The following is a 20,094-nucleotide window of genomic DNA, read 5'->3' on the forward strand; positions in this document are numbered from 1 at the left end:
AGCTCATAACCATAATTGAGGGTAGGTAGGTACATAGATTGACTGGTAAATTGAGAGCTTTGCCTCTTGGCTCAGCTCCTTCTTCACCGTGACAGACCAATGCAAAGTCCTAATCACTGCAGACACTGCACCAATCCACCTGTCGATCTCCCGCTCCATCCTTCCCTCACTCATGGAAATGACTCCAAGATACTTGAACCCCTCCCTTTGGGGCAGGACCTCATTCCTGACCTGGAGAAAACACTCCACCCTTTTCCGGCTGAGGACCATCGTCTTGGATTTGGAGGTGCTAATTCTCATCCCAGTAAATAGCAAAGACCCAATCCTGAGGCCACCAATCCGGATCCCCTCAACGCCTCGGCTGTGGCTAGAAATTTTGTCCATAAATGTTATGAACAGAATCGGAGACAAATGGCAGCCTTGGCAGAGTCCAACCCCCACTGGAAATGAATCTGATTTACTTCCAGCAATGCGTCCCAAGCTCTGGCACTGGTCATACAGGGACCAGACATTTCATTCAAGGGGGTCCAGCATTTCATAATCCCCGAGCACATCCCACAGTAGTCCCCAGGGGACATGGTCAAACACCTTCTCCAAGTCCACAAAGCACATGTAAACTCCCATGCTCCCTCCAAGACAATGAAGAGAGTGTAGAGCTGGTCCACTGTTCCACACCCAGGATGAAAACCACACTGCTCCTCCTCAATCCGAAGTTCGATTATCCAATTGGCCCTCCTCTCAGGACCTATGAATAGACCTTACCAGGGAGGCTGAGGGATGTGCTCTCCCAGTAGAAGATAGAGTCCCCCTTTTAGAAGACGGGGACCACCACCCCAATCTGCCAGTCCAGGGGAACTGTCCCCAATGTCCAATGCTGCAGAGGCATGTCAGCCAGAGCCTTAAGTAACACTGGGTGGCCCTCATCCACCCCCGGGGCCCTGCCACAGAGGAGCTTTTTTACCACCTTAGTGACCTTAGCCCCAGATAAAGGTGAGCCAACTACCAGAGTCCCCCAACTCTTCTTCCTCATCAGAAGACATGTTGGTGGGATTGAGGAGGTTTTTAGAAGTTTTCCCTCTATCGGCCCACAATGTCCTGAGTTGAGGTCAGGAACCCCCCATCTGCACTGTACACAGTGTTGATGGAACACTGCTTCCCTCTCCTGAGCCGCCGGATGGTGGATCAGAATCTCGAAGCCATCCAGAAGTCATTCTCCATGGCCTCTCCAAACTCCTCCCACACCCGAGTTTTTGCCTTAACGACCGCCAAAGCCGTGCCTTGCTTAGCCTGCTAATACCCATCAGCTGCTTTGGGAGTCCAACAGGCCAAACAGGCCTGATAAGACTCAGCTTGATGGTATCCCTCACTGTTGGTGTCCACCAACAAGTTTGGGGATTTCTGCCACGACAGGGACCGATGACGTTACGGCCACAGCTCCAGTTGGCCAACTCAAAAACAGAGGCACGGAACACAGCCCACTCGGACTCAATGTCCCCCACCTCAACCGGGAAATGGTTGAAGTTCTGCCGGAGATAGGAGTTGAAACTGTTTCGATAGGGTCCAGACATTCCCAGCAGACCATCACAACATGTTTGGATCTGCCAGGCCTGACCGGCTTCCTCCCCCAGCCAATTCACCATCAGGTAGTGATCATTTGACAGCTCTGACCCTCTCTTAACCTGCGTGTCCAAGACATGTGGCCGCAAGTCCGATGATACGACTACAAAGTCGATCATCAAACTGCAGCCTAGAATGTCCTGGTGCCAAGTGCACATGTGGACACTCTTATGCCTGAACATGGTGTTCGTTATGGACAATTCATGATGAGCACCGAAGACCGATAACAAAACACCACTCAGATTCCGATCAGGGCTGTTCCTACCAATCACGTTCCTTCAGATCTCACTGTCATTGCCCTTGTGGGGAGTGACTTCTCCCAGCAGAACGAGGGAGTCCCCAGAAGGAGTGCTCTCCAACAGCCTTTTCAAGGACTCCAAAGAGGGTGGGTTAAAAAAATAAATCCTAAAAAAAATAGTTTGGCAGTTTTTATCTAAGTAGAATGTGATCTACTTATAGTTAACAGCTCACTGGCATCAAGGATTTTTCCCAAGTCACAAAGATAACTGTCATTAAGCCACTCCCAAAGAAAATGACCTAGATGTCTCTATAATAAACAAATATAGACATGTTTTCAACCTCTCTTTTACATCCAAGATTATTGAGAAAGTTTAATGATTTTTTTTAAATGAAATTGGAAAACTTGATAAATTTCAGTCCAGCTTCTGACCTCATTACAGCATTGAAACAGCTCTGTTCAAAGATTTAAATGACATTAGATTGAATACTTTATCCTGGTCAAGTATAAGTCCTGGTTCTACTGGATCTCAGTGCAGTGTTTGATACTGTAGATCACAGAATCCTGTTGCACAGATTGGAAAACTGGGTTGGACTTTCTGGAGCGGCCCTTAACTGGTTCAGGTCCTATTTAGAAGGCCACAGTTATTTTGTTATGATCGGCAGCTATGAATCCGAGCGAGTGGCCATGACTTGTGAAGTCCCCCAGGGGTCAGTCTTTGGACTTCTTTTGTTCAACTTGTATGTGCTCCCTCTGGTTCAAATATTACAGAACTTGAGCATTAATTATCAAAGTTATGCAGATGATACACAACTTTATATGTCTTTGTCGCCAGATGACTGCAGCCCAATAGACTTATTGTGTCAGTGTCTGGAGCAAATAAAAACTTGGATGAGGGAGAATTTTCTACAATTAAATGAAGACAAAACTGACAATATTCTGTTTTATAGCAAAGATAAGAGGGTCAGCGTTGGCAAACACCTGGAGACTCGGGCTCTGAAAATCATCGACCAAGTTTGTAACCTTGGAGAGTTGATAGACTCAGACCTGACTTTCAGCAGCCACATCAAAGCTGTTACTAAGACAGCTTTTTACAAGCTCAGAAATATCAACATAATTAAAAGTTTAGTCTCCCAGAAAGACCAAGAGAAACTCATCCATGCATTAATCTCCAGTAGGCTGGATTATTGTAATGGTCTTTTAACAGGACTTCCTTAAAAGGGATTTAAACATCTGCAGCTCATTCAAAATGCTGCTGCTAGAGTTTTAACCAGGACTAAGAGATCTGAACACATCACACCAGTTTTGAAATCTTTACACTGGCTTCCAGTCGGTCACAGAATAGATTTTAAAACCTTCTGATTGTTTACAAATCCTAGAATGGTTTAGGCCCAGAATACATCTGTGATATGTTCAGAGAATATAAACCTAGCAGAGACTCTGGTCAACTAGTCCAGACCAGAGTCCAGACTAAACATGGAGAAGCAGCATTTAGCTGTTATGCTGCAACCACGTGGAACAAACTGCCAATGGAGATTAAACTTTCACCAAATGTAGACATTTTTAAATCCAGGTTAAAACCATTTCTTTTCCCATGCGCCTATACATTCAATCTGCATGTTAACTTTTTTAACTTATTGTAATTTATTATTTTACTGTGTCGCTGCCATTTACTATTTCTAAATATCCGTAATGCCTTTGTTTTATGTTAAGCCCTTTGAATTGTTCCGTACATGAAATGTGCTATATGAATAAGCTGCCTTGCCTTGCCTTGCCTTTACTGTTGGTGCCTTTAAGTCAGATTTAATACCTTTTTCCAGTATCTCACCAGGTAAAAAGGAAAAGGGCTGTCTTAGAATTATTACTCAATTCATTCAGTGCATTAGCTAGAAAATAAGGCAGTGACATGAATCAGAAAGTTGTGCAGCTCGTATGTTATAAGACAGAGTAGAAGAAGTTTACACACAGGAGCTCAATACAAAACACGACTCACATTTTTGCAAAGCAGTCATATCTATATAGCTTGTATGGGGTCCGTCCTCCTTGTAGCAGAGAATGAGATGAAGAAGATGCTAGTGGAGAAGTGGAAAGTGAAAGTTGGTCTGAAGGTTGTGAGGAGGTTGAGGAGAGGAAAAAAGAGGAACAGGAAGACAGTGAGAGGCTGAGCAATTCAAAAGAGTGTCTGCAAAATAAACCAGGACTATGGCCAGAGAACTAATTTTGCCATTTAGAGGTTATATTAATATAATATTTATTGCCTTTCTCTCATGGGAAAAGTATATGTGAGAGTATGTATAGATCAAGTCCACATAGGGGCCCACCAAGATGGTTTGTACAAAGGGCCTAAAATTATTGTGTTACGCCCCAGATCATTATTAGCATTTCTGAATTTACTGCACAGATGTTGTATTTAAGTTACTCAAATGGTCATTTTGTCACAGGATAACACAGTTATAAGATATTTTTTATTACTTTTTTTTTTTTTAGAGTAGAGCAACTATCTGGAAATGCCTTACAAGACCACAAGTTGAGAGGTAGCCTTAATGGGCTTATTTCAGTCACAGCCACACAATAAGCAACAGGAAAAAGCTTGTGAATCATTACAGCTTTACTGGGGCTTCAGCTTCACCTCCACATTATTGAATTTACAGAAAGATGCAAAAAGATGTAACTGCGGCTTCTATTGGCCACTTAAGCCCATCTGAGTCTTGTTACATTGAGTTATTTAATCTTCAACATTATCTGGGTTCCATAGCCCAGTTTTAAGTGCACTGCTTTATATGCATTTTGAAAGTCTGGTTTTGGTCTACACTGTTCTCACAGATAACGTACTTTGCCAGCTAAAAAGCACTCTGCTCTTTCTTAACATTATTAATATTTCCTGAATTAGCTTGCTTTAAGATTAGCAAATGATTAAAGTTAAGAAATGACACTTTTATGCCACAAGGGAAGTAGGACAGCCTGCAGGTAGAGATAGACATTTGATCAATGACACTGAGTTGACCTGATCTGGTTATTCTTGAAGGTTCCTTCATGGCAGAAAACATAAAAAAAAGAAAAAGAGAATGAGTCATTAAAACTGAATCATCGTGTCCATGTCTTTCCTCCACACAGGTTGAGTGAGGTGACCTAGCTGTCTGTCTGAGCCTCTGAGCCCGTCCTTCATATTCTTCCTCTTGGACACACACTTTATTACTCTGGCTAAATAGACTTTCAAGAGACCCCAATAGCCACACACCCTGGCTCTATTACCTTTCACCAATGCTACCTCGTCAGACATCCTCCTATTGACACGTGCAATACATTGCACACCACAGCAGACTCTCCCCTTTGCCTTCTTATCGCTGCCTTTTCCATCTGTAAATATGAACCTGCATGCTCTTTCACACAAGAAAACATTCATCCTTGGGCATCATTTCCAAACTACCTCATTCAGGCCAGAAGAGACAGCTATTACCGATTCCACACAAATGCCCATTTCTCCCTTTTTTTCTATCTGCAGCAACCTATTGACCTGAGATGTAGCCTTGTCGCCCATTGACCTGGACATAGTCTGTGTGTATTTAACGTGCTTGCTATCTCTCACCTGCTAACTCCATCCAGCAGGTGTTCATTTAATTCATTTCACCTTTGGTAAGACAGGTTAGACACTGCATCTGCCACCTGGGCCGAACGACTCCTGGATTAGGTCATTATGTCAGGAAGTTACGAAGGAGCAGTGACTTTTCAGAACCAATCGATTTTCCCCCCATTAATGAGGTGTTTCACACTAAACTGGAAAACACACACACACACAACAGTAAACTGGAATAAAACATAAAACAAGTTTACATGAAGCTTTGGTTGCTATATATTGATCATTAATTTTTTTATTGAATCACCAAATGATAAGGCAATGAGAAACCAGAACCAAACAATCAGTCTCTTCTTTCTCTCCATCAAGTATCAAGTCTCAGGTGAAACTAGAAATTGATTGCAGTTTTCCAAAAGCCATGCCCAAACCTATTTTCGTGAAAAGTAACTTCAGCGTCTGTTGCTCGATTTATTGCTACATTATTATGATCTCACAATGTGTTTGAGAGTGACGCCTTTATTGGTAACAGTGCTCATTAGATTGTAAAAGGAACCAAATGGAGCGTATTTAATGTTAAAGCAAAGAGCTACATCAAACAAAAACTATCAAGTGCATTTTTATGGTGCTATGAAGTACTATAAATACTGTTATACAGCAAGTATACAGCAGAGATCACCAACTCTGGTCTTTCAGGGTCAGTGTCCTGCATGTGTTTCCCTATTGCAAAACTTGATTTAAATAAAATGATATCCAACAGCTTGTTGTTAAGTTTTGCTCAAATCTGTTAATGACCAGTGTGTTGCTGCAGGAACACATCCAATACTGGCAAAATACCACCCGAAGTTGATGATCCGTGGTATACGGTATATAAAAGTAGCTAATCAATACCATTAAAATAAATAAATAAATAATAAATAAACCTAATTTACAACTTAAAATAAAGTAATATTACAAATCTGACTGCACTGAATTAAACCAAACTGTTCACTTTGTTTTCTCTCTCAATCACATCTTACCCCATGTATAAAAGTGCAATTCCTAAATCCTAAAGTGCCAGTGTAAAAGTGTCACAATTAAAACTGTGAAAACTGTAAAAAGTTTTAACTCATCTGTTGATACAGTATTTGGCGGCAGTCATGTGATGTGATTTTAAGCCTGCATGTATAGCTAAACCTATGCTAAACCAAAAGATAAAGCTTATTATGAGTGGCAGTGAAGTGCTTAAGTGAAACACCTATTGAAAATATTGGGTCAGTTGGCACTCAAACTCAGGTGTGTTGCATTACACTCCTCAAACTGATGCCAACCGGTTCCTCCTTCCAAGTGTTTTTGGACGTCAAAGCAATGCCACACAAGTTTCCAAACTTAAAACTCTCACGCTTCTGATTAATTTTAATTGGCAAGCGGACATTTATTGTGCACATTCCTGGAGTCATCATTGTCATGCACCATCCTGAGGTCAAGACATTTTACTTTGACAGTTGACAATTGTGTTTTGCTTTATGGCACCACATCACACATTAGCAACTGGATATCAACACACTGGTTGTTTTGAAGATGCATCACTGCTTATTTGGCAAAGAATGCAAAAGAACAGTTTCAGAGGAAGAGAGGAAAAGAGATATAATTACAGGGGTGTCAGAGTGTGAAAATCTGCCAAAATTGAGCAGTGTGGTTTTAAAGTAGCAAAAAGCATTTGTGACGGTGTCATGTAATGAAAAATGTCACAACTTTTCATACCAAAACAGCCTTTAAATTGAAATAATTTTACATTTTTTGAGCATTTATACCCAACTGCTTCATTAGTTGTTGTGGACCAGTGCAGCTGCATGCTGTAAAGTGCCACTGCAACGGTAAAAGCTTGTTTTAGCTGTATTAGTTTCAAATCCAGCTGATCTTAAAAAAAAGCACATATGTCAGAGAAGCTTAAAAACAAAAACAAAATTGAAAATAAGTCTGATTTGTTCTATGATGCTGTATTTATTTAAACAGTCATATAAAGAAATTGACAGCTAAGATCAAGGTAATGCTAAAATGTATACATTTTTTTTTTTTTGGTTTCTCTCTCAAACTAGTCTTTTCATGCATTTTGAATGAGCTGGTTTAATTGACATCAAAATGTTTTCCGAACAATAACAAGTGCAAATCTCTCTCTCTCTCTCTCTCTCTCTCTCATATATATATATATATATATATATATATATATATTTAACCCTGTGACTTTACATTAGATTAAATTGGTCCCTACACTACCCCTGCAGCCCCATAGCTTGTGAAACATGGCATTAATTTCTGAGGACATGCACTAACAACACAAATGCAAGACACACCAAATAATCACATATGCATTATTAACCATTTTAGACACATATACTAAGTTCTCTAAGAATGTTATAAGTGTAGTTTGTTTTACAAGTATGTGTTTTAATTGTATTTTCTGTTCAAGTAATTTGTTGTACTTTTAAATCACACTGATTAATATTAAACATTTAATAATAATAATAAAACCAACCCAAAAGTAAATAGTAGACTGAAAAGTTGTGGTATTTTTTTAAGCTTCTCAGTCAAGAGATGGAGGTGGAAACCAAATTTTGCCTAAAAGGAAAACTAACATTTCCTTAAGATTCATTGGAATAGAAACTTTTTTATTAATATATTTTTTTGTTTTTTTTGTAATATATATGAATTTATTTGGACAGTCAGTTCTTTGTTGTTGCTACAACAAAAAGTTAGAGTTGTAAATTATATTATTGCATGGTAAAATATATATAAAAAAATAAATGAATAAGCTTACATCACTCTTGCTCTGCTTTTCTGGTTGCGCCACAGATGTATATTCCTAGGATCTAAAATGTTTAGCCCTCAGCCACCTTCTCATTCCATATTCTGGACAGGAAGTGGTGAGTTGGTAACCTGGGGTGACTGAATCAGGACTCTGACTCACGCCTCGACCTAAAGCAGGGCACAACCCACTGGAGGACAGACTTCAGCCTCCAGCTCTGACACAACATGGCTGACAGAAACAAACAGGCAGACCAGAGAGCATAGATGACTACTATAAAAGAACAAACAGCACTGAGAGCAATAGTTACCAGCCTCCAAGGCAGTCAGGCATAAAAGAAGACTGGTTTAATGCTGGTATGTTAGCAGGACAAAAAAATTATTATGAATATGGGGGAGGGGGAGAAAAAAACACATAAACAAAAATTGCATAAATATCTGATAACTGAAAAAAAAAAAAAAAAAAGACCAACAGAAAATAGGCAAGTATATTAAGTAAAAAAAGAAACCACAGATAATAAAGGAACCATTCCCCCATTTTTAAAGCAGCTTAAAATAGGGGCCACTTAAAGCTAAAAAAAAAAAAAAAAAATAGAACACCTGATCCTCTAGAAAAAAAAAAAAACATACAGAGCTGGTTTGAGGATAAGAGAAACGCTTGAGTTGCTGACTCAAAGCCTGGCATTCATTTCAATGAGATGCATCAGGGAAAGGGAGAGGATGTTCGTGAGGGCATAGAGGTCTGCTGTAGGGTGGTGTAACAACAAAGCTAGTAACCTCTAGAGACCAACCTTATCTGACGCCTTGTCTCTGCCCTCTCCCCACCTACCAGCCCTGCAGATGCAGGTGCAGAGATGCCAAATGAACATGAGGGTAAGCTTTTCTCTCTTTCCAGTCATGCCCCCACAGGAGGAGAACACCTGGTCCCCTCAGAGGGGAAGATGGGAAAGGGTTGGGGAGATTTAGTGATAGCTAAACCCTCTGTATCTATTCCTTTTTGACAATTTCTCCCATTTGTTTCCACCCTCTACAAATTCTGGCCCCGTCTCTCCTCTCCCTCTCCCCCTGCTTCTTCTGCTGTTCTGCTGTCTAACTCTCAGCTGTCAGGCTGAAAAATGGCAGGCAAGACAAGGGTTCTGTGCCTAGGGACACAGGAAAGAGAGGATGGTGGCCTCTAGACACACACTCTGTCACAGGCACACACATGCACATGTAAAATGTAGTGTGTACCAGTCCACACCTGCCAACCTGGATAAAGCTTGTGTTGTGTAACTGTTCCATATTTTGACATGAGCAGTTTTTTTAAGTCAACACTTGATTTTAGGTGAGATGAGCAGCATCTTTTACTTTTGCAGCTGGATGTGGCCTTACACAGTCATCTTCATGAAAGCAATCTAAAAAGGAAATTATTCTAAAAGGAATAAATAAATAATAATAATTCCAACTAAAGTATCTTGCTAACTATAATGTTAAAATGTTTAAATTTGATGCTCATGTCACACTGCGTTGAAGTTTGGATATGCCTTAGTTTATCTAATTATTTTGACCACTGCAAGTTAAGAAGACATAAATTTACATGTTAAAACCCAATGCATAAAAACATTAATGTATTTTCAAACATTACCACCAGTTTGTTTTTATAAATTTGCCAAAAAATGTTCAGATTTTGCAGGGAATCTAGTTTTGCCACATTAGCTCAATAGTCAGCAACTTTTCCAGGCCACAAAATTGCTTGTGAGCATTCTGAAATTTGTATCTGATATTCTAATGCAATGTGCAAAAAAAATTTTTTGGGTTAGTGCCAGCAATCCAATCCAGCATATAGATCTATGTTTTTATATTGCTACTTAATTGACAGCACAATTAAACTTCTTTCAGTACTTTTTTTTTTGTCTACTGTATCTTTATGCCTCTCCCTCTGCACAAAGTTTGACCATTTTGATGAACTGCTTAGTCTTAAGGCCCATTTATGCTCCCTTTATGAGTGTAATTAAGTATGTCTGTTTCACGGCTCTCATACTTCTGTGTCTCCTTTATGTTGGCATGGTTGTTAGCCAATACAGTCACCGGAGGTGAGGGGAGAATTTAGAGTTCACCTCCGATGTCTGTTTCAGACGATAACAAAATGACCACAGTGGAGGAGATCATGATAAGAAGCAACGCAGTAGATGCCACTGGTCTGTGCAGCTATTAAATACATCACAGTTTCTTCTTATTCTTTGTTCATTACAGGGGTTGCACATGATAATGCTCAAGACTGGCTCCACAGTTTCCAGTGGTACTACTCTGTGTGCTTCGTCAGGGTTTGCATTTGCAAGGGTCCCAATAATGGATCCAATTATTGCACGTAAAGGATGCAGAACATGGATGAAATGCTCCCTATTCGTCTTTTGCTGAGCAAAAATGGGTCCTAACTCAACCAAAGCTAACAATACTGGTGTAAAGTCAACATGTTAATATTAATATCAATATTAAAATTTCATAAGCCTCAGACACCACCCCTTTAAAGGGAAAAAGTATGTATGATTTATATCAATACATAAATCAGCCTCAATTCGCTAATTCAATGAGTTCTGGCATGAAGTGACCCTAATCTTATGTAGGAAACACACAAACCACAACAACTTATAATATGACAAATATTTATTGGCACTTGCAATGAATAAAATCAGGAAATCAAGCATAAAACATGAAACATGAACAAGAAGCAGATATGTCACGCGTAACTGTAAACAGCAAAGCTTGCCAGTGAGGAGGATTGGAAGAAGAGGATGGTTTTGTTAGCAGAGGCAGAACTGAGGTCATGAAGAGAAGTATGATGATCTAAAATAAATGTATAAATAAAAAAATAACAATATTTGCACCACTGTGTTAAGATGGTTGAAAGGAATGGAAGTATTAGACAGAGACACAAGTGTGGTTGTCTAACCAATGAGAGAACAGGTTACATTGGAGAAGCAGCTGTGATTGGTTAACTTTGTTTTCACTGCTCAAGGCCCCAAAGTGTCACACAAAAGCTAAATATAAAGGGTAAACCAGTAAGGAAATCCAACTGCAAAAAGGACTGAAAAATGCAGGGGGAAAAAGAAATGGAAATGGAAAGGGGAATTATCTTTTCAAAATGTATTAGATAGAAAGGTATTTATAACCAAATTCATGAATTTGGTTATTGATTTCTTCTTTAGAAATAGCATTTAAAAATACATTTACAAATCACAGTATTTAATCATGACCTCCATATATAACTGGATGTAAGAGTGTAAATACAACTTTCAGAATAGATAAATGATTACATAAACAAAATGAAACAGTACGTCACTTAGCTGTGGATTAAATAAATTGGTTAAAAAGGGAGGAAGAGAAGATGCTTAATTAAGTAATTCATTTTAGAATGTTTTATTGGTTCTTAGCACATGTATGGATGTCCCACCATTCATAGACCTAAAAACAAAAGCAGGAAGTCTAAATACCTCATCATTTGGTTATTTTTCTAAGGCATGAAAAGAAAAAAAGAAAAAAAAATGTTGTTATAAAACCATTACACACTGTTCAAATTGCAGAATGATCCTGGTGACTGGGATGACTTGAAAACACTACCCATGGAAAAATTATTTTTTTAAGTAACTTTACGAGATCATTAGAACATTTTGAAAACTACATTCTGTCTGTAGCTACTGACCTTTCCCAGACAATTAGAGAGATTACAATAATACACTGAAGTAATTTAACACAGTTGAATGACTCAAACCAATTTTAAGCAAAGCAATTCTTCCCTCCTGGAATGTGGTAATGATCCCCACTGTCTGGTCTTTGTCTCATCCGATCACTTTACCAAGATGTTGAGAAGATGATGCTAGTGATGATTCACAAGTCACAAAAAGGTGGAAAAGGGGACTGTTGTAACCGGAGATCTCCTGCCTATCAAACAATGTATATTCCAGCATGATAAAGTGTCACTTAGGAGTCTGAGGCTAATTTCAAAGGGGGAAAGTTGACATATCCCAGGTAGCAAGGGGTCTAAAAGTCTCTTTACTGATAAAAAGCCTTTGGCGAAGTTGGAGAAGGTTTGTTAGTTCAGTCCATAAATTCCTTGGTGCCTCACTGGCTTGGGTGGGATTTCACTATATTGGCATGGACAAACAAGAGGAAATATTCCTTGCAGAATATCAATTCTCTTCCAGCATGTAACAGCATGACATACCATCACATTCATTGCAGGCCGTGTTGTCACTGCACCCAGCTGCTGTTTGGAGTTTCAGTATGTTGCCTAACAAACTTCTTTTACTTTTCCTTTTTTACTTTTGACAGGGTATATGTGTCCTCCAGAAGCCCTGAAAGGAACCTGATTTATTTGACTGTCTCTTGTGGTAGAAACAAGTAATACAAAAGCAAACAAACAAAAAAACTAGCTTAATAAAAAAAAATTGCTCCTGCTTGTGCACACAAAAGACAGCAAATGGGTTTTTTTTTCTTTCTTTCTTCTTTCTTTTTCTTTGCATTTGGGAGTTGGGAAACGATTTATATCTTTCTTGTCCTGTTTCAGACTCTGTTTATATAGATTTTCCGTCATGTAGTAGTTATGCTAATTAACCGCTGTCGCTAACTTCATATTTAGCACAGTAACATGAATGTCATAATAGCTACATTCCGTCAGCTGTCTGAAAAAATGGCTAATATAAGAAGTGTTCTTTAAGCATCTCAAAATCTGTCCATGAACCACTCATGACACTGCTGTTATTTTCTGATTAATTTGAAGTGATCGACTCAGATTCATCAGATGGGAAAATCTAACCCATGAGGCTACAGCTCTTTCATTATCAGCCTGATTTGCTGACAAGATCAAAGAAAACATAGACACTGACTTTGAACTTTTTTCACACTTCTTGTTGTCAAAGTTCAGAGTCAGTGTGTTAGCCAGACTACTTTACTGTTGCTCAATCATCACAACACAGGGCCTGATCCACTGATAACATGGCCCTGTCAAAAATGATGTAACCCTGAGCCCAAAATATATGCATCACAGCTGATCAAAGTCTTCATGTGCACCACAAACACAACATACTGAGTGAACTGATAAAACGATTGTTTTATTTTTTTATTTTATTAAGTTATTTTACCCTCACTTTAATGTATAAGCTGTTGATTTGACTGTCATGTTGTGTAACTTTCCATAAAAAAAAGATATTTGGGATATTGTCATATCAGGTTATTTGTTTAAAATAGACAAAGTATGAAAAGGCTGTCCAGCACATGCTTGATAGACCTACTTTTTTGTCTCGGTATAGTGTTGATGATTGCGGCTGTTACACTTTATTTTCTTCTTAATGAAAATTTTAACACCGGCCCTTTTCTGTTGGCAAAAATTACATGCTGCCATTAAGAATGTGTCAGTATTTTTATCCTTAACAACTAAGTATATTTCCAAAGAGCTAATATTTTCAAGCATAGCCAAATATTTAAAAAATCACTGTAATAGTACGGACTTGTTATGATCCTCAAATTCTTACTTGTAATGCCATCTCATTCTGGAAAATGCTTTCTTTAAAGTCTACGCTAAGAAAGAGGCTTTATTGCGAAGTGCCGTTTCTTCCAATGCATTCATATGTCTGAAAAGCAACCAGTGTAATAGGTCCCATCCTGCAACAAAGCTGTTCCACAGCAATATATATTGCTCCTGGGCTTTTAGGCCTTTAGTTTGGAGCTTTTTAATTCCCAAGATGTTGTTAGACGGATTCCGATAGAGACAAATGGTGGGACAATAGAAATGGAGCAAATGAGCATTTGTGATTTTATTTCCACAGAGTATTGTCACTCAAACAAAAGCCACAACGAGATCATTGTGTTTCTTTGTTTAGTGAAACATTTGTTCATATCTTTTGCCCATTTGTTCAGGTCTTGTTTACTTAGCAATTATGTTCTGAAGAAAATAAACTTGTCAATTGTATCTGAAGAAAATTGGCATATTTGAGAATTGTGGAAATATACATCCTCTGCAACTGCATTCCAGAATAAAAAGAAAAGAGACAGTAGCAGTGGAGAGAGAAATTGAAACCTAACACTGCCACTCACGATGGGAAATCCCATGTGTGACACCACTGTGCCACTTTACTCCCACTCTGCAAGAGACAACAAGAGGAAACAAGTCACATCCGTCCTTAGAAAACAAGCAGGACTGGCAGGGTTAGTTACTGAAGTGATGTGCATGTGTGAACACAAAATGACATAGGAAGCAAGCAACACATGACCATAAATAAAAAAATAAATAACAGTGTTGTAAACAGAAACATTAAATGTATAAGCTGAGTCCCAATTCAGGGACATTATTAAGACTCATCCCAGCTAAATAAGCATTTTTGTAGTCCATATATTCCATTTTATAGCAGAGATATTTCCTCATACTGGACTGTTACAGGATAATGCATCTTGCAAAGAAAAAATGCTAAGCAATGGTTTAAAGAACACAACACCAAGTTCAATTTATCGACTTGGTCTTCAAATTTCCGCAGTTGTAAAATCAGCTGTTTGTGATGAATGATTGAAATACAGTCCAATCCCTGGTGACCCCATCATGCAACTTATAGAATGCAGAATGAAGCAAACATAAGTTCACATGAGCAATGTATGTCCAACTGGAAGAACTGTTCATTCACAATTGGGTAGCTGGTGATATAAAAGCTGTTCAGTCATGTAAATATAATGTACCGTTTAGGTTTAAACACTTCATCATTTAGGGACTTAAATGGCATGTTGTGGTCTACGAAAGGGCCATGGTATATTCTAAAGTTAGCAGTTTCACAATTCTGATTTGGCACAAATGAGACAATTATATACAGTTTGAAAAAAAAATTGCCCATTGCGTTGAAAATTGATGTTTCCATCTGGGAAGGGGAGTAAGGAAACACTAAAGTGGATAAAATGGAAATCCTCCTCATTGGAACCAAATCTGCTATATCCAAAGTTAACAGTGTTTCTCTCTCTAGTGACAGCTCTCAGTATTTCAATTGGTGTCTCAGTTTTTTAGCTTTCTCCTCTTTGGTCTGTCTCAGAAATATCCCCATAAGATTCAGATGGTCTACAATTCGACTGCTCCATCACCCACATCACCCCAATTCTACGCGAGCTGCACTAGCTCCCAGTTAAATCAAGAATAGAATTCGACATCCTCATGCACACATTCAAGGCCATTCACAACCTCGCCCCTCATCATCTGTCAGATCTACTGTACATTACCACCTCCTCCGGGTCCCTCAGGTCATCCTCCTCCATCCACTTCGCTGTGCCTTCCAGCCGTCTCAGTACCATAGAGAGGAGAGCATCCAGCCGCTATGCTCCTCAGCTCTGGAATTTACTCCCACTGGACATTCATAACATTGACTCTCTGCTTCTGTTTAAATCCAGACTCAAAACTTACTTGTTCATTGCAAACTGTCTGTTATCATTTTGTCTCATGTTTTATGCCTGTATATTTCTTTATTTGTTTATTTCATTCTCTGCTTGCTTTCTTGTATAGTACAGTGTCCTTGAGTGGCCTGAAAGGTGCTTTTAAATAAAATGTATTGTAATTATTAAGTCAAGTATGTGTAGAACAAACAAATCTCTTGTCTAAGGCCTCATCTTGTAAGTAGAAGTTTTAAATTCAAACAGCTTTTATTCAGTAAGACTATGCTTAGTTCCCTTCAAAGGGAGCTGTAGAGAAAATAAAGCAAAGAACCACTGATTTCATACAGATGGTTATAAGGATATGCATTGATGTCTTGTATTTTCTGCACCATGTCTTCACACATGCATCGTCACATAATTCACAGCTTTCATTTTCATAAATATTCAGTGTGACTTGCAGTAAGTGTAAGTGCTATGAAAAATCATGATTTTTTTTCTTATTTATTAACACTTATTAGCACCAGAGATGGTTGGGGTGAATGGAGGCAGCGCCACATTACAGGTAATGCTTTCAAAGAAGACTCCATAGACCCCAGTCAAATGGAGTCAGTATATCAAAAGCCTCCCCATTACAGTCACTATACATCTCCTGCTGTTTCTTCTCAGTGAATCGGTGCTTAAAATATCTTCCAACAGGGAGTATGATAAGACAACCTTTTGGCAGTCGGGGCAGTGTCTGGATCCTGATAAGACTTTTTGAAAGGAGGTTGTTTTAATTGGAATCATATTTTGGAACAAAAATATGGACCAGAGAGGAGGAATTGATTCTTCTTGTATTCATATGAAAGCCAAAGAAAATGGCCTCAAAGAGGATTTTGTTTATTTTGACTTAATATGTTGTTTTTTTTTTCTTTTCTCTTTTGTACTACAGTCTACAGTCTGTTCTGTACCAGACTGAAAAGAAACAATGATCATTCTCTTTTTTTTCTGTTTCTGCCTTTGAGGTCCTGATGAGTGAAAAACAGGGAGAAAGAATGAGAAAGAAAGGGCTGTCAAATTTGTCCTTACCTGGGTGGCAGAATGGAAGCTACATGGTTCTGCCTTTTTGTAAGCATAATCAAGCGTTCTAGGTTTTATCAACAAAAACTGTAGAGTACAAACAGCAAACAACCCCACCGAAGCACCAGAGTGAAAATCTTTCAGGCAACCAGACGCAGGCCTCCAAGGTTACATGTTCTACTTAATCCCCTGAACCCCCATAGGCCTGATCTTAAAAGAATTTTGTTGATGTCTTTGGCTGTCTCCAAATTGTGTGTATTTGTGTGTGTGTGTGTGTAGTCTCTTCCCTCGAGCCACAGTTAAACCCCAGTGACAAGAGCAGCCATGTCTTATTTCCCTATTACAAAGGTCCCACTGTAATATAGTATGTCAGAGCGGGGAATACTGTCTCCTACATAAACACACACATACTCATTAGCACACTGCTGTGTCTCTGTCATGCACACACAAACACACCAGAAGGAGCGAGCAGGAGAGCAGAAAAGAAGAAGAAAAAAAAAAAAAAAAGAGGCGCAAAAACAAATTAAACCAAATGCAAGATAGGCCTTTCATTATAATTACCATATTCAATAAAACACAGATTAGATAAAGGAAGAGAAGCTCTGGGAAGGAGGAAAAGGTTTGTGTGTATATGTAGGAGAGTGTTTGTATTTGAGCATATTTCATCACGGACTTGGAAGATGAGTAGAAGATTGTGCATAATTCATGCTGCAGTTTTCAAAGAGGCCGCTATTCCACAGATGGTCGAAATAATGGTGCATGTGCTCCTCCACTCAGTTGCACTCAAGCATGCACAGTCTGTTTAAAGTGCTCAACCTGAAGTAATTATAGCACCCAATCACTTTTAAACTAATTTGAGGGTTTGGCAGTTAGTTACCTGTTTGACGCCAGTAAATCATTTGCAAGTTAGTTAACTTTGCAAGTACAACTAGTTGTTTATTCCCATGCAGAAGAGCGGAAATATGACCTGGATGACCATTTTACAGCCGAATGTTGCATTTACAGTATATCATATTAAAAAATTACATTATGTAGCTAAAAATGTCATATTTGATAGTGCAAACATGTCTGCTGTCATTCTATCAGTGTTACAAAGTTTTTTTTTGTTTTGTTTTTTTTTTTTTTAAGGGAAAACTATGCAGTTGCATTTTTTTAGAAAAAAAGAAAGTGTACACATATGCATGACGGTATCAGCTGTGGCTCAGCAAAAACAAGCAAACAGCAATTCAGCTAAATGTCTTTACTTGTTGAGCTACAACAGCAGACTTGTCATTACAGCCAATGTCTTTTAATTGGTTGATAGTCGTTTCAATTAACAAAGCTTACACAATATAATGCATCTAAAATGGCACTGTTTTCATTTACCCAAGTCCAAAGGCAGAATATGAAAAAGGCAGCATCCTTGTGTGTGTGGAAGGAGCAGTGATGAGTAGTTTTGCTACATAAATTACTTTGTTATATAAAATTAAAACTGTTTATTAATCGACAGTTTGAATAGTTCTTTAGGTTTGCCATGTAAATAAATCTTATTGCTTTTGATTGTTTTAACTGTTTATTTAATATTTTGTTAAATAAAGGATGGCAATTTAACTAAGTTCACACACACACACGCACACATGTTTTGATACAGTCATTCTATTGGGGTATTTTCCTATCTTTAATCAGGAGTGTATCTGTTTGCTTTGAGAGCAAGATTTCTTGTTTTCAAGCTCAAATATCATATTGCTCTCTCCCAAAACTCTGCTCCCACACACAAAAAGTTCCCTCTTGCTCTTAAATATATCATTCTTCCTTTCAAAACTCTGCACCTCTTCTTAGGTTTAGTGCTGCAGGTTTGAATCTCCTGCTCTTAAGCTTGGTCTCGTTCCCCGCACTCTGACACATTATCTACTCTCTCAAAACTTCTGCTCTTGGATATTTTTTCCTCTCTCTTGGGTTGCAAAATGAGCTGTCTGTCAAACGTCCTCCAGCCAATAGAATACTAGATAAATGATAACTGAGCAAATGGTCTCTTAAGGTGCACTTGTTTTACTTGGCACAATCACTCCAAGTTAACCTTTATTTTTTGTTAGCTTGATTTTTATTACAACCAAAGTTTGCTCATTAAAATAATTGTATGCTTTCCTTCTTTACTTTTAAAAGTAGATACTTGTATACCGTGAATCATTCACATAAACTGTGAATCATGACACAAAACATAAAACTGTTTAACTGTGGTGTAAACAAGAACATGTTTAATGACATTTAAGTAAATAAAAAAGAAAAGGCATAAATAGAGATAACCCCCCTCCACCTCCACCACACAAATGACAAAAATCTTAATTCATTTACTTTTACAAAATTTACTTAGTTTTTTACAGTTTTCATTTTTTTTTACCATGTAATTATTCTTCATAAAATATCACAGCAGACTGAATCTCCATGTTTGATGGGATACGAACAATCTTTGAAAATAATAATCATTGAACATAAATCATAACCCAGAGATGCAGTTAATAGCAAATCTCTCTTGTACTGAGATATATTCTAACATCAGTACTTTCTGCAGACAGAATAAAACCTTCTTTATCAATAAATGCTGCAGGCTGACAAGCTTTAGCTTGGTGAATCTGTCCCTGGATGGTTTATATCATGATGCTGTTGTGCTCTAAGAGTATCTCATGTAGTATGAACTTTGTGGTCAAGTACAAAGAACAGTACATGTAATATGCAACACTAGTTGGTTTGTAATATACTTACATTATAAACTGCACATGCATTCTTACAAACGTGCTCCTCTCCATCCACTTCCAACTAGATGTTGCTGATGTTTGTGTGTTAGTATGACTCTCTACATGTATGTTTGATGACTTTTTCATATCATCATTATCTTATTTACTTTATGTATCATGTAGTACTTGCATGACTGAATCATGTTGATTGTGGTTCAGGTATTTGTTCCTAATGGAAGCATGGAGCTATCACCAAAATAAAAAAACAAAAAAAACTGAGACCTTATCATGTTACAACGTCATAGTTTTATTGTATAAACGTGAAACCTATCACGTTATGACATGAGTTTTTTTGTAAAAACCTGAAATGTATCATGTCATAACGTGATAAATTTTATTGCAAAAACATGAACACCAGTGATTACACCCATGGGTGAAAAAGCGTCAGAGGGAGTCTCAATATGCTTTTGATTCAAATGAATAAATAAATCACCAAAGCTCTACAGAGTGCGAGTGATAGAACAAAATAACTGAGCACAGATGACAACCCATGCTGCTATTTACTGTGCACAAGAGATTCAAATGACCTCTAAAACTACACACACTTTTAAGATGGTGGCCAAAGCAATAAACAATTAAAATAAATAAATAAATAATCCAACATTTTCAACTTTAACTGTTGCAGCCGGTTTGAAAGTTTTTTCACACATTCTGGTGACCTGACAAGCCTCATT

The sequence above is a fragment of the Melanotaenia boesemani genome, chromosome 4 (genome assembly GCF_017639745.1).
Source record: "Melanotaenia boesemani isolate fMelBoe1 chromosome 4, fMelBoe1.pri, whole genome shotgun sequence".
Lineage (NCBI taxonomy): Eukaryota > Metazoa > Chordata > Actinopteri > Atheriniformes > Melanotaeniidae > Melanotaenia > Melanotaenia boesemani.